Source organism: Thermobia domestica, chromosome 8 (genome assembly GCF_964235325.1).
Source record: "Thermobia domestica chromosome 8, izTheDome1.hap1.1, whole genome shotgun sequence".
NCBI lineage: Eukaryota > Metazoa > Arthropoda > Insecta > Zygentoma > Lepismatidae > Thermobia > Thermobia domestica.
The window spans coordinates 271923366-271937677 of NC_137461.1; positions in this window are offsets into that span (position 1 = coordinate 271923366).

Below are 14312 nucleotides of genomic sequence, written 5' to 3' on the forward strand. Positions count from 1 at the left end.
CAAAAAAAAAAAAAAAAAAAAAAAGGTGCAACATTCACGAAACAGGTGCAATAAAGTGCGTTCATTTAAGTTCGTTTTATACCCGGAAATACATATTTTTAACTTTGATTGTTTAACAACTACATTTTTTAGAAAAGGTGCTGCACTTTAAAATCCGCTCTCTAGTTATTATTATTTAATTCTGAGCTACCACTTAATGTTAAGTGAGTTCCACTGTAACATTTTTAATATAATGAATATTTCCATGATTCTTTTGCAATTCATAAACCAATTATGGAATTATGTTATTTCCAGAAATACAAAGGGGGTTATGTTTATGTTATTTAACTTTATAACACACATGTGGTTGCAGGTTATCAATAGTTATCAATAGACGGAAGTACAAAGATTGTAAAATGTTCAAAGTTAAACATGGAAACACTCAGTTTTTAGCCATGTTCAGAAGAGCTTAGTTAATTAGGGATCAGAACCAGCATTAAAGAATGCGTCAATGAACAAAGGCAGTCTCTATATCTGTAAACATGTCAATGAACAACAAATATTTCAATGTCATATAGATTTCAGTGGCAAATTCAACAGCAGCAGTTCATGATCATGAGTTCACCGGTTGTAAATAGAAAAATGAGGAAGGGGCGAAAGGGGAGCTAGAAAAAATATTGGGGTGGCGGTCGCGCTTTCTCGTCCCCCTGTAGCGCCGCCACTTCGTGAAGGTTCTGGCTTCTTGACTCTATCGGAAGTCAGAGAGTTTATATCTGACGAGCGGTAGCGTACGCAGAATTCCGTCTAAGGGGGCGAAGCTTCCAAGTTCATATTATATCAGAAATTTGTATATACCCGTACTTTGAACTTCAGGGGTAACTTTGCACAAAATATGAAAAGAGTTGCACAGTCCTCTGTCAGTAAAACCATAAACTGTAAAGAGAAAATTTCAACTGTCACCGTAAGATAGAATATCTAACTGTATTTTGGCTATAATGTTGGCGGTTAACATTAATTACCTGGAGGGTTTGTTGTTGTAGAAGTATGTATAGAAAACAGTCACTGAAATTTGAAAAATATATCATCTACAAGAATTTCCGTCAAAGTTTCGTAGAACACTACTGTGTATAATGGGACTTTGAAGCAATAGTTGAAATTGAAGTGTGAAACGTTATAAAGTCATTAAAGAAAATAAATAAATAAATAAATAAAACTGAGAGAAGGTGGTTTCAGCCTCTAATCGGAGTTACGTCGCACCGGTTCAAAGTAACCCCTTAGATAGGAAATAACTATTGCTGGTACCTCCTGCCTTCTAATTTCAATTAAATTGCCTATTTAGGTAGATGCCGGAATGGATTTCTTGTTGCAAAATAAATTACGAACAGTGGTGAATCCAGAAAAATAGTGTGAGAGGAGATTCATTCAAAAAAGCCTTGTTTTTCCTTTTTTTTTTTTTTAAGAAAGAAATCATTAGACTTTCGAGGGGCTTGAAGCTTATATGCATAGGAAAGACTAACATTAGATTTTTTAAAAAAGAAATCATGCAATTTGGCTGGGCTTCAACCTAAAAGTCCCAAACCCTGTAACTATTCCATTGATTACGTTTGGGATTATATTCTTGGACATAAAGAGCAATCAAGGCAGATCAGTTCACGGGGATTTTTTTCTGTTCCTGGGTTGGCATTTTTGTGAGGGATATGCTAAACTATCAGAATGTGGTTTCTGTGCCGGTAACAGTTGCAAATATCAATATTTCACAATACGTACTGTTACCGGTACCATCATTCTAATATCAATCTTTGTGGACTGCATGCAGTTTTGTGTAGGAAGTGAAATGTATAAATACTGAAGGGAAAACATTGCACAGAAACATTGTTTGTATGATGAACATACTTTTTGGTATGTTATGTAAAGTATCCCCACCTATGGGATAACTTTGTACCAAAGTTTGTATTTCAGTAACTATGGTCATACTGAATATTTACTAATGCACTTGTACGAATCTTTTTGCTTATATATCTAGTTATTATATGTTTAAAATACAGTGTTGTAAATCATTACATTTGTAAGTTATATGCGATTTAAATTCCTTAAATCTGGTGGTGCAAAGTAACCCTGTCTTACGGTATTTTTAATACGGTAAAGGTTAATTTTTGCATGATATTTTGTTCAAAGAAGAGTTTAAACCCGGAAACCACCATTACATACGCCTCTGCTGACGAATATAAATCAGGGACATTATTTCGGGGAGGGGAGGGAGTAATTGCTCCCGCTGGGTTTGAGAGAGAATACTTTTAATCAATAGAGTAGTATCTTAATACACTAATAGCAAAGGTTTCTGTACTTAGAACGGTGGATAATCATCCCCCCCCCCCAAAGTAAAATTTGAAATGACTCCGCTGAATCAATTGATAATACAATTGTCTAGCTGTGTACACGTAACACAGTACTTGAATATTATGATGAGGATTAGGGACAGTATCGGATCTATAAACCGCAAGACCCCGTGGCACGGTTGAACCCGGACCCTAAGGGACACAAGGGCTTTCATTCAAAGGTGCCCCTGTACCTTGCCTGTAAATACTAATTTTTAAAACACTTAAAAGAGATTTATATTTTCTCAATAGTTTAATTATTTGAACCAAGTAATGAGGTAGCAGGACTAACAACCACGCACGAGATATCTCTTACTTTCACTAATCAATCTATCCAAAGGTCAGATTAAGTATTTCATCCATGATATTCAAAATTAAATCATCCATTACCTGTCTTCATAGTTAGAAGCTAGTTTGTTGAAGGAAACTAAAAGAGTGCCATTTTTGTCATTAATCATTGATACAACTCAAGATTTATTAAAGAAAGATCAAATGCATTTCTTTACTCGCTATGTAGCTTTTACAGAAGTAAATGATAGATTAGAAAACTAAGTTTCTAGACAGGTCGAGATTGAAAAAGTGTTTTTAGGATTTTTACATGTACGAAATCCAACTGCATCCGGACTTGCAACTCTAGTGTTAAGTCATTTGAAGAAATTGGGATTGTCTGTGAAAAATGCAGAGGGCAGGGATATGATGGCGCTACTGTGCTGAATGGTGCTTACTTAGGTGTTCAGAAGAGACCTCAAGAAACTGGGGAACGAACTATATACGTACGTACTTATATTAACTGCGCAGTACATGACCCAAATCTTGTCATTGATGATGCCATCAGAGGTGTAAAAGAAGTTGCCAGTTACTTCACAACGCTCCAGGATCTGTACATATTTTGGCCAAAGTATAAATAGGTGGGATATTCTGTCATCACTGACAGGAGAATCAGATGTCGCTTTCAAAAAGCTCAACCCAATCAGATGGGCCTCACGGTATCAATCCATTGTAGCTATTACGTTGAGGTATGCTGATGTAATAAAAAGCTCTCCGTAAACTTTCACTGACAAGTAAGAAGGCTAACGAGGTATTAGAAGCAGAGTGATTGGCGAAAGTCATGGGTTCCATCGATTTTGTGTTTCTGACTGTGGTGCTGTCAAAAATCTTTTCACAACCTAACCTCGCATCGCAACTTCTCCAAACTAAAGAAATTGACTTTGAGAAAGCTTGAAGAGAGCCGAGAGGAACTGACGAAAATGAGAGAAGAATACCATCAAATAAAACGCAAGAGTTCACAGCTGTTGCTGCGAAGTGCAAAATTAACCCTGTGTTCTTAAAAAAAAAAAAAAAAAAAAAAAAAAATGGAAAAAGCACTTCGATGAACGAGTAGAAGATCATCGGTTTTCGGACATAGAGGCTTGCTTCAGGATTAATGTTTACAATAGACTTCTAGATATCACGTACAATGAAATAGAGAACTGTTTTACATTGTTACAAACAATTTTTGATGTATTTTCGATCATATTCCCGATAGCACTTGTGAACCTTCCAGACGAAGAAATTTTAGTTAAGGCTGAAAAACTACAAAAGAAGTACCAGCAAGACATTGGTCCATCGCTACCATTGGAATTAATTTCCATTCGCACTGTACTTTAAAACCATATTTCAAAGATCAACATTGTTCTTGAATTGGCACTATTACTATACTTCCAATTTAATACTATTGCCCCAAGTTATCTTGAAGTTTTGACCGCTCTTGTTTTATTCCTGACTTTATTCGTGACTGGTTTCTGCTGAAAGGTCATTCTCAGTACTAAAGAGGACCAAGAGCTATTGAAGGTGTCTAATGACATGGGAAAGAATGAACTACTTGGGAATGTTGGCAATCAACCATGAGAGGGCTTCGATCATTGAAAAGAGAGATCTTATACGGAAGTTTGAGGGAAGTATTTCTTGTAAAACGTATTTGAATTTCTGTTCCGTAGCAAATAGAACACTAGGAATATTTCATTAAAATAGTACTATTAGAAAAAATATTGAATAAATAGGGCGGCCCTTTCAAATATTCTTGCAGGGGGACCCGAAATTTCTAGATTCGGTACTGATTAGGAATTAAGTTTCTGGACTTTCGGCATCCACTTGTTAGCACTTTCCTCGGCGATCGTATGAGGCAGTAAGTACGCCAGAAATTTTAACTTGGGGGGTGTTCAAAATAAAAGGGGGTGTGTGCTCTCGGAATAGTGATATACATTTTTAAACAAACTCAAAGAAAATAGTATATTTTGTTACGAAACTATTGCAATACTACTACTACTACTACTACTACTACTACTACTACTACTACTACTACTAATAATAATAATAATAATAATAATAATAATAATAATAATAACAGCTCTTCGCAATGGTAGGTTCAATAAAGTAAGTCCACACATTTGAGCATTTATTATTATTATTAAACTAAGTGATACAGTGAAACCTCTCAAAACGGACATCGGTAGAACACGATTATTTGTCTGTAAATGAGAGGTGTCCTTAAAAGGAAAGGTTCTCTCTCATAACACCAGACCAGACATATTTATGGCATGGAAGAATAAGAAAGTTTGTCCTCTTATGAAGATGTCCACTATTGAGAGATGCCCGATAAGAGAGGTTTCACTGTGTTAGGAATTAACCTCCACTATTTTACCCAGTAATTACATGTGAATTGATTACATACGAATAATTGTAATTGTTTTGCAAAATTCTGCTATTATTTCAATTTATTCACCCCAGAAAGTTTTAGTAGGTGTTTTTTTTTTCCAAAATATTAATTGGGAAAAAATTCCCTCGTTCCAATGCTGAAATCACATTCGTTTAGTAATTAATACTGTACATAGTTCCAATTTCATTATTTTAATATTCTAACCCTGTTGTTAACGTTAATTGTTGTAATATTATTTGATCTCTTTATCTCCATTCCTGCCCCTCCCTGGCTACGTGATTGGCTCTGAATATCTTTCATAAGAAAATTATTCATTGATTTAGCTGTTTTCCAGAAATCCAGTTTTTCAATTTACAAATATTTTGTATCTTTCTGTTTTGTCTTTTTTAATATACCCTAATTTTAATAATCCCAGGGCTCATAGAGGGCAGGGTTCATAGTTGTAAATAGTTGAAAAGTGACCAAAAATCGCCAAAGCACACGAAAAAGTGACCTAAATCTCATCATACCCCTTTTTTCGTTTGTCAATTTTCCATCACTCATCTCTTTGTTTGTTATTTTGTTTCATCTTTAATTCTTCTTTTTGAGCTTCTCCTTTCTTAGGTTTTTAAAGTATGCTTTGTAGTTACGGTAAGCAGACTTAACAGATGTAAGAAGCTTCTGAGTAAGTGGAACCAGTTCTGGCCTAGTTCCGAATTTCTTCATCCCAGACATTATATTTAACTTAGCATTGAGAGTTCTCAAAGCCATGAAATATTCAAATTCATCATCTACTCGTAAGAAGAACATGCAAGAAGTATAACACAAGACGAACATGATGAAACACACACACAACGTTGAGCGGAGCGTTAACTATTACGAGAAAAAACTAAAAGATTATTATAATAGAAGAAAGAATAGACACAGAAGGGTTCTCAACCCCACCTTGAGAGCTTAAGCATCCACCAACCATCCACTATGCTTTCGAAGGAATAAAAGCTGAAGTGAGAATAAAGCTGACTCTTTCACATATGGCAGCAAGTACTGTAGCTTTCAGAAGAGTAATGAGTAACAAGTTTCGCCTTTTCCTTTTTTTTTTTTTTTTTTTTTTTAAGAAAACTATAATGCAAAACATAAATCACACGAAAAAGTCACTTTACCTTTCAAAAAAGTAACTTTTAGTGACCAACTTCAAAAAAAGTAAATTTTAGTTAAAAAAGTGACTCGCTATGAGCCCTGCTCAATGAATTTACGTGAATAAAAATATACTTTACAAAAATTAAGCTAGCGCCAAATCCGTTCGTGCATAACACTAGACTCAGTCTAAAATATATATAATTCTTACTTCGATGGATCTCTTCATTTCTAAAAACGTTTTGACTACACCCTTCTAACGTCCGTCCGTTGATACACCACTTGAAGAGCAGGCTCGAAACCAGCCACAGAGCTTTGGGGGGCCATGAATATGTTAGGAGGGACCAAGCCATTAAATATCCTCTTACAAATATCTAAATTGTGGATTTTGTATTGAGGTCTGGAGGAGACATGAAAAATTTAGGGAGGGCCAGGTCCCCCCTAGCCCACCTCTGGTTGCGAGCCTGTTGCAGAGTAGCACTTACCAACTGAATCTGGTATAGCCTTATTTCTATATTCTCACACTTTTCCTTGTTGAGGAGGAGGTAAGTAAATGACCGCTCAAGACGTTGCCAGTTTCAGTCATCTGCATCTGTCCATCAATCTCTTTTCTCGGAAACGACCGCGGAGTCCAGGAGGCAGTGGCGGATCCGGAGGGGGGCGATCGGGGCAATTGCATTCGTCCAGAACAGGAAACTTTCTTATTTTATATATAAATAAAACCCATCCCAGAGTTTGGAGCTCCTAAAAGTAGCTCCAAGTAGCAGTATTACAACCCACTTCCCCCCAGAAGTCCGTCCTGGATCCGCCCCTGCCAAGACGGTAGGTATGAGCGGTCTGTTTTGTCAATTGTTTCGATCGAAACACCGCCTAAAACAATGTGATGTGGTTCTCGAAGCCGTACATTAGAACGAGGTCGCTTCGTATTTTGAAGTGAAACAAATAAATATTGCCTTCTTTCCTAAACGCTAAACCTCAATCTATTCTTCTACTCCAGTCCTTAATTTCCAGTTCCCCATGTCCTTTCTTGAACCACAGGGGGAAGAAACTGGTCACCCTACTCCTGTTTACTGGCTTAGTACTGTCTCTCGGATAAGTGCAGTAGAACCTGCGTTTGGGCGGAACACTCATAGTCAGAAAGACAGTAGCTCCTAATCTGAGAGCACGGCCGTGAGGGGAAGCACTGAAAGATAGTGATGTACGGACTAAATAAGATTTTATATATACAGATATAAATAAGGTTTACACGGATCCAGCGACGTTGATAGATCACCCTATACCTAATAGACGACTTCAGTGTGAATGCATCATGCTCTAGAACACGCTGAAATAGAAGACGGTTGAAAGTGTGGTGGACGTAAAATGTGTTTTGTTTTAAGGACAAGAGCCAAAATATTTTATATAGTGTACGGTCTCTTCGATAAAGTTACTTTGAAGTACAATGCTCTAAAGCTAGAATTGTAATCTACGGAAAATCTTACTTGCACTTTAGTCTCGAACTTCTACAAACCTCATTGGTGGTCTAGTGGTTACTTCTATATGCCAAGTCAACAGTGTGGATTTATATATCGATAGAGATGGGCACGAGCGAGTTCGAGCGAGTTTTCTCTGAAACTCGACTCGACTCGAAACAGACATCTTTGAGCTCGACTAGAGAACTCGGCTCGAAAAATTTCCTCTAACTCGACTCGAATGTGGTCGAGTTTCGAGTCGAGACGAGCCAAAATAAGCCCAATCAATCTAAATCCTGTGTGTAGTTTCAAGTATCCTACATAGACAAAAAAAATTAAATGAAATCTTTGAGTTTTACGTCCCACGATTATGCCAGCTAGGCTAAAGGAGAGGGGATCCCGAGGAAACCGACGCACACGGTGTTTGTCCACCACAAGGTTAACTGGTGGGAACAGGGTTTGAACCCGGTATCCCATGTACCAGAGTTGAACGCTCTACCACTGAGTCACCGCGGCCTCTCCTCAGGCCCGTATACAAGGGGGTCTAGGGGGCCCGGCCCCACTAAATTTTTACCGGCCCCCCTAAAATTTTCACAGTAGGCTTACAAATGAACTATATAATATGGTAATGAACTATAATGTGTTTGTATCGGGCCCCCCCTAACTTCTTCCGGGTCCCCCCTACATTTTTGGGCTGGCTACTGGCCTGCCCCTCCTACATAAACAATATAATTAACAATGATACTCTTACTACTACTACAAATTATTATTATTATTATTATTATTATTATTATTATTATTATTATTATTATTATTATTATTATTATTATTATTATTATTATTATTATTATTATTATTATTATTATTATTATTATTATAACAACAACACTGTGTATAACCATGGAAGATAGGCGGTTTGTATCTGAGTAGAAAGCTAATTGACTGACAATCTTGATCGTCGAGAAGTCTTCATAAGGCAAGGGCATCGCCAAGGAAATTATGGGTTTGAGTTCCAGAGGAGCAAGTATTCGGCCTCGAGGCAAAAATTGTTAAAATTTATAGGGCGCCGGCCAAACATGTTCAAAACTGCTCAGCCTGGATTGAAGGATGTCAACTGCTCGAGCGGCTCGGCTCACTATCGAGCCGAATCGAGAAGTGAGCCGAGCAAAGAACTCAACCAACCGAGCCAGCTCGAGCTGATGGCTCACCCGAGCCGGTTCGAGCGATCGGCTCAGTTTAGCTGAGTCGATCTGAGCCGATAGACTCATTTCAATGAAGCTGGCTCGAGCCGATAGTTCACCTGAGCCGAGTCGGTGGCTCATACCAACAGAGCCGGCTCGAGCTGTTCGCTCAGTTGATCCGAGCAGGTTGACATCACTACCTTGGTTAAGTTTCTGCTTGAGCTAAAAAAATTCGACCGTGCAGGTCTCAGCCTTGGTGGTAAGAACTACAGTAAATACTTATATTGGTGCTCATGACATTTGAGGCTGTCTCGGTATCGAGACGAGACGAGATGCGAGTAGTATCCTCTGTCGTCAGGAACACTGAAAGTATTCCACATTACTGCTTACATTTTTCATGGCTTTCGCTTTTTCAGTCAAATTAGGCCATGATTTCTAAAAGAGTTAAAACGAGCTGAACTAGCGAGCCATTTATCAAACTTGACTCGACTCGAAACTCGACCTCAAAAACAGTGACTTGGCTCGGAGCTCGACTCGAGGAAATTACCTTTGATTCGACACGAAGCTCGAGTCGAGTCGAGTTTTAGCTTGACTCGTGCCCATCCCTATACTGCATATCAGACAACTAACATTTATATATATATATATATATATATATATATATATATATATATATATATATATATATATATATATATATATATATATATATATATATATATATATATATATTATATATATATAAAAGATGCAAGCAGTAGTGTCCGCTTCGCACGCGAGAATAATGTTTATGCACAACATTTGCAGCAAAAATAAAGAACTGAGCAAAATAAATAACAACAAACAACGCCATCAGTGTTGCCCTGTTAGAAAATAACTTAGCCATTGTCCCTGTTAATTCTCGTGCCACTTGACATTCACGTTCTTGACTAAACTCAGGGGCGTAAATAAGGGCTCCGCAGACCCCGCATTGCGGGGAGGCCTCGAACTATCAGGGGCCCCCAAATTGTGAAGTGGGATGTAGAGAAGGGGCCCCAATCCATGCTGTCTGCGGGGAGGCCCCCAAACCTTTAGTTACGCCATTGACTAAACTTAAATGTCATCTGGACTGTCACCAATTAGCTTATCCACCCTGAAATCTATGGATTCGACACAATCTAGGTCATTTTGGACATTCTATCTTTCATCGTCCCTTATTTTCCTGAGTTGGACTTACATGGCATCTGGAGTGTCGGTATTCATCTTAGTGACCCCGAAAAATATAAATTTGGCATTAATAACCGTCGTTTACGATTATTTTTACACGTAATCCTGTTTCCATCCCCTGGGATGTCTTACCATCATAGTATTTTTTCCAGATTATTAATCTATACTATATGTATGCCTACTTATTTTTAGAAATGAGTTTACACACTGATTTTAATCTTTCTAACATGAGTACTTCGTGAAATTGTTTTTTATGTATATTTTAAGCCCCCTTCTTTCCTCTTAAGGTACGTATTTAAAAAAAATCTAAATAACTACTGTCTTTTCCAGACTTCGTTGTGTTTCGATAGAATTATTTAGAAGCATGACAAGCCAACGATATGAATTTGTATACCCGACAAACAAACAAACATTAACTTTTATATATGAGAAGAAATATTAAGGATGCGCACGAGACGAGTCGAGACATGATTTTCCTGACAAAATTCGAGTCGAGACATCACTTTTACAGCACCTTTTCGAGACGAGACAGGCACAAATCCTGTCTCGTACGCATCCCTAAGAAATATATAAAAGATCTTCTTATGCGTCTTTTATATGTAACAAGATACGTATGTATGTTGGTATGTGTTCCACAATAATTTTTAGAACACCTGGAGCAATTTCATTTCAACAGAACTTGGTACGGATACGACTTACGATGGGCAAAATATAGTAGGGGTAGAACACTCCAACAGCCGCTAGTTGTAGTCAGGGGGATACATGTAATAATAATCGAAAATGACTGATATTAGTGTCGAATCCATAGTTTTCGGGGTTGCTGAGATGAATAGTGACAACCTCGGTGCCGTTTAAGCCAAAGTTCAGCTTACATTGGTATAGGGGTGCGTAAGAAGAAGTAAAAATAAAATGTTCAAAATAACTTAGATTAGTTCCGTGTACATAGTTTTCCGGCTCCAGTTTGCCAGCTCCGCTTGAAATGACTTTGGGAACATGTACTCTGTAATAACTTCAAGCTGTTTTTTAAAGAAATAATAAACACTTCTGACCAGAGTATATACACTTGTTTATTAAAAACTAAATTCCAGTGTAAAAGTTTCAACAACGTAACGTTGTCTTCATCAGACACTAACTCTGGTCAGAATTTAAGGCAATTGGTCAAGTATAAACAACAGGTGTGTCTGGAAAAAATAAACACAGGTGGGAGAGTAATTAAGTCAGGGCAGGTGGCCGAAAGATGACGCCCGGGGAAGTCCGACCCAGGTGGCTTCCCATGCACACAAGGACTTTCACTTTTAGTATAAATAACTGCGCTCTAAGATATCTCTTTTAGTTAGTGTCTGATGAAGACAACGTTACGTTGTTGAAACGGTTACACTGGAATTTAGTTTTTAATAAACAAGTGTATATACTCTGGTCAAAAAAAAAAAAAAAAGAGTTAGTGTCTGATGAAGACAACGTTACGTTGTTGAAACTTTTACACTGGAATTTAGTTTTTAATAAACAAGTGTATATACTCTGGTCAGAAGTGTTTATTATTTCTTTAGTGATTTCCAGAGTCGTGATGGATACTGTTTTTTAAATAATGTCGCTTTGATTAATGGGTGCATTCTAGGGTTGGGGGATAAGATGTTTGAAAATTTATGCCAAATGTAGAGTATCTTGCACATAAAAAAATATGTGGCATACACAAAAACGTAGGTTACATGCGTAAATCCTGTAATTTTTGAATTTAAAGTATGACGATATATAACTTCCTGCAGTAAACGTATAGACTTAAGTGAAAACGTATGTTTTATAAAACTGTTCGTATAAATGTTACATCTATACGTATTTTCCGTATGACTTATATAGGCGTTAAGGATCTCATATGCAGATAGACGTATGTAACATATAGCTGACGTAATGTATCACGTATACGAACGTAATATACGGAAGACTGTTAAACGTCAGACATCCTGCAGCGACATGACGTAACATCTAAACGAGAAAAAAGCTGTACATATATAGCATATGGATAATGTATGTTCCGTACAGATTTTCGTAGTAAACATATGGATTACCGGTAGTATATTTGTACAATATAGCGCTTTCCGGATAACGGATTTTTCTCAGTATGTGGATTTTTATCATTACATTTTTATCGACATACGTATCCTAAGGGAAAAGGAGATTGACATATTTTTCGTAAACCTATTTTCCCTGTGCGTAGAACGGGAATTTCAACTAGTGAGCAATAATTACTACTTGTCATCTAAAGTCGAACTCAGTATTGTTTGCTGATATATTATGAAACAATCCTACGAAGAGGCATTGATTTTTCATCTATTGGAGTAGCTATAACCGTTAGCTCCTTAACCTATGCTATAGCGTCCCTTATCAGGACGGGACTTTATTGGAAAATGGTCTTTATTTGGACGGGACTTTATTTGAGCTTTTATTCAGGCCTTTATCTAATCAAGATCTGGCTCCATCACAGGTCCTCAGTTACAGATGGTCATGGGCCCCCGATCGAGAACTTTTCAAAGTGTATCTTCGGTACTTGTGACAATGATGATTAAATGTTTATGAATTATTTTAAATCTATTTATATAACGATAAACAGCAAGGTAAGAGTCATATTGTAGTGTCATTAATGAAGTTTTTATTTATGAAAGATGAAGAAAGTCGCCTGAGTCGTTTTGAGAAAATCGTCTAAAGATATTCACTCCCAAGAATACATTTCCCCTTCTCGATTTTTCCCAGGGAAATGACATACCAGACGATGGGATTGTTTTTGAAATATTGATTTATGAAATAAAGATAAAATCGTTAGAATCTTTTTTTTTTTTTTTTTTGGACAGAATCGTATCTTTTTATTTTTACCCTTCAGTAAACTACTCTTAGTATTAGGGGCAGGAAAAAACTCGAAAATTTCCCCTGGAGAATGACATAAAAACACTGGTTTAAAATTTGATTGAATGGTAAGGCCTCAGGACGAACAGGCAGATAGATGTTGGAAAAAACACTTTTTTGGTATCTATGTTCAACGAAACGTGTAAATCCATCGAAATCTCGAATTCGATTGTCTTCACGGTCACCATAATTTCTCTCCTTTCGTCGCTCGTTAGTGAAAACAATGTGATTCAATTGTGTGGAGTGAAGCATCCGTAGAAAATTGACTTTTCGAAAAAAAAAATCGATGCTTTACATAATCGACACTTGGACCTACAATTGAAGATGAAATTCAAACCATCGTAGTGGGTTGAAATTTCAATTTTCTCCCAGCGGAACCCTATGCACCAAACAGCCATGTGTGCTAGGTTCTATAACAACAGGGACGGCTATTTCTATCTAAGCATTGATAAAATTGTTTCACAATTTTATGGCATTTTCATTTTACTTTATTAATTATCGGTTTTGTTTCAAAACCCTAGCCCTCAATAATAATAATCTAATTTTCTCATGTTCATAATTTTATCCATTAAATTTTACATTAACTTTCGCAATCCATAGGAATTATTATTGCATAGTATTGAGAATTGTCAATTTTACTTTTAATTTTGTGGTAAATTATTTGCAAAGTATAAAACAACTTTCCCAAGGGAGAGACAAGGTTCAAAATTTCCGTTGTCCACCAACCTATGGTTGAGGAGAAAAATATGATTTAATTTTAATCAGTTCATTTTGAAATTAGCTTTAATATTAAGCGTTACTTTTTCATTCATTAATTTAAAATTTAATAAATTATTTATTTCAGAGTCATAATTTGTAACTTTAATCCGTTAAAATTTTTAATTGATTTCCTAACTGTGAATCTAACCAACGAGAATTGAAAATGATAATGTCGCATTTTAACCAAAAATTATATGCACTTACATATTTTTTTCTATTATATGCTATTATATTTACTTTCTTTATTATTTTTACTTACTGCTTGCAATACTTTCCACATTTCTGTTTTCATTTGAACAAAAATGGAGACAATAAATTCATGACTCAATAAATTATTTCACAACTAGAACTATGAGTAAGCACCAGTTAGAGCTGGTAGCATTGAAGAACCTAAAAAGATGCCGTTCGAAATTGTATGCTAAAATCGTTGCCAACTTAATTTTACTTTCGCTTCCAGATTCGTTTGCTAGAGAAAACTTTGAAACATACCATTTGAAACAAAATAAGAACAATTCCTGGACAGTGTAAATGTTTTAATTTTCTTACTCAATGTTTAATAGATATATATATACCTTCTTGAGACGTACTAACAGAAAATTTAAAAGTAAATCCTCCGGAAAATTCAATTTTTTTTTAAAGACAAAAAATTGAATTCGTA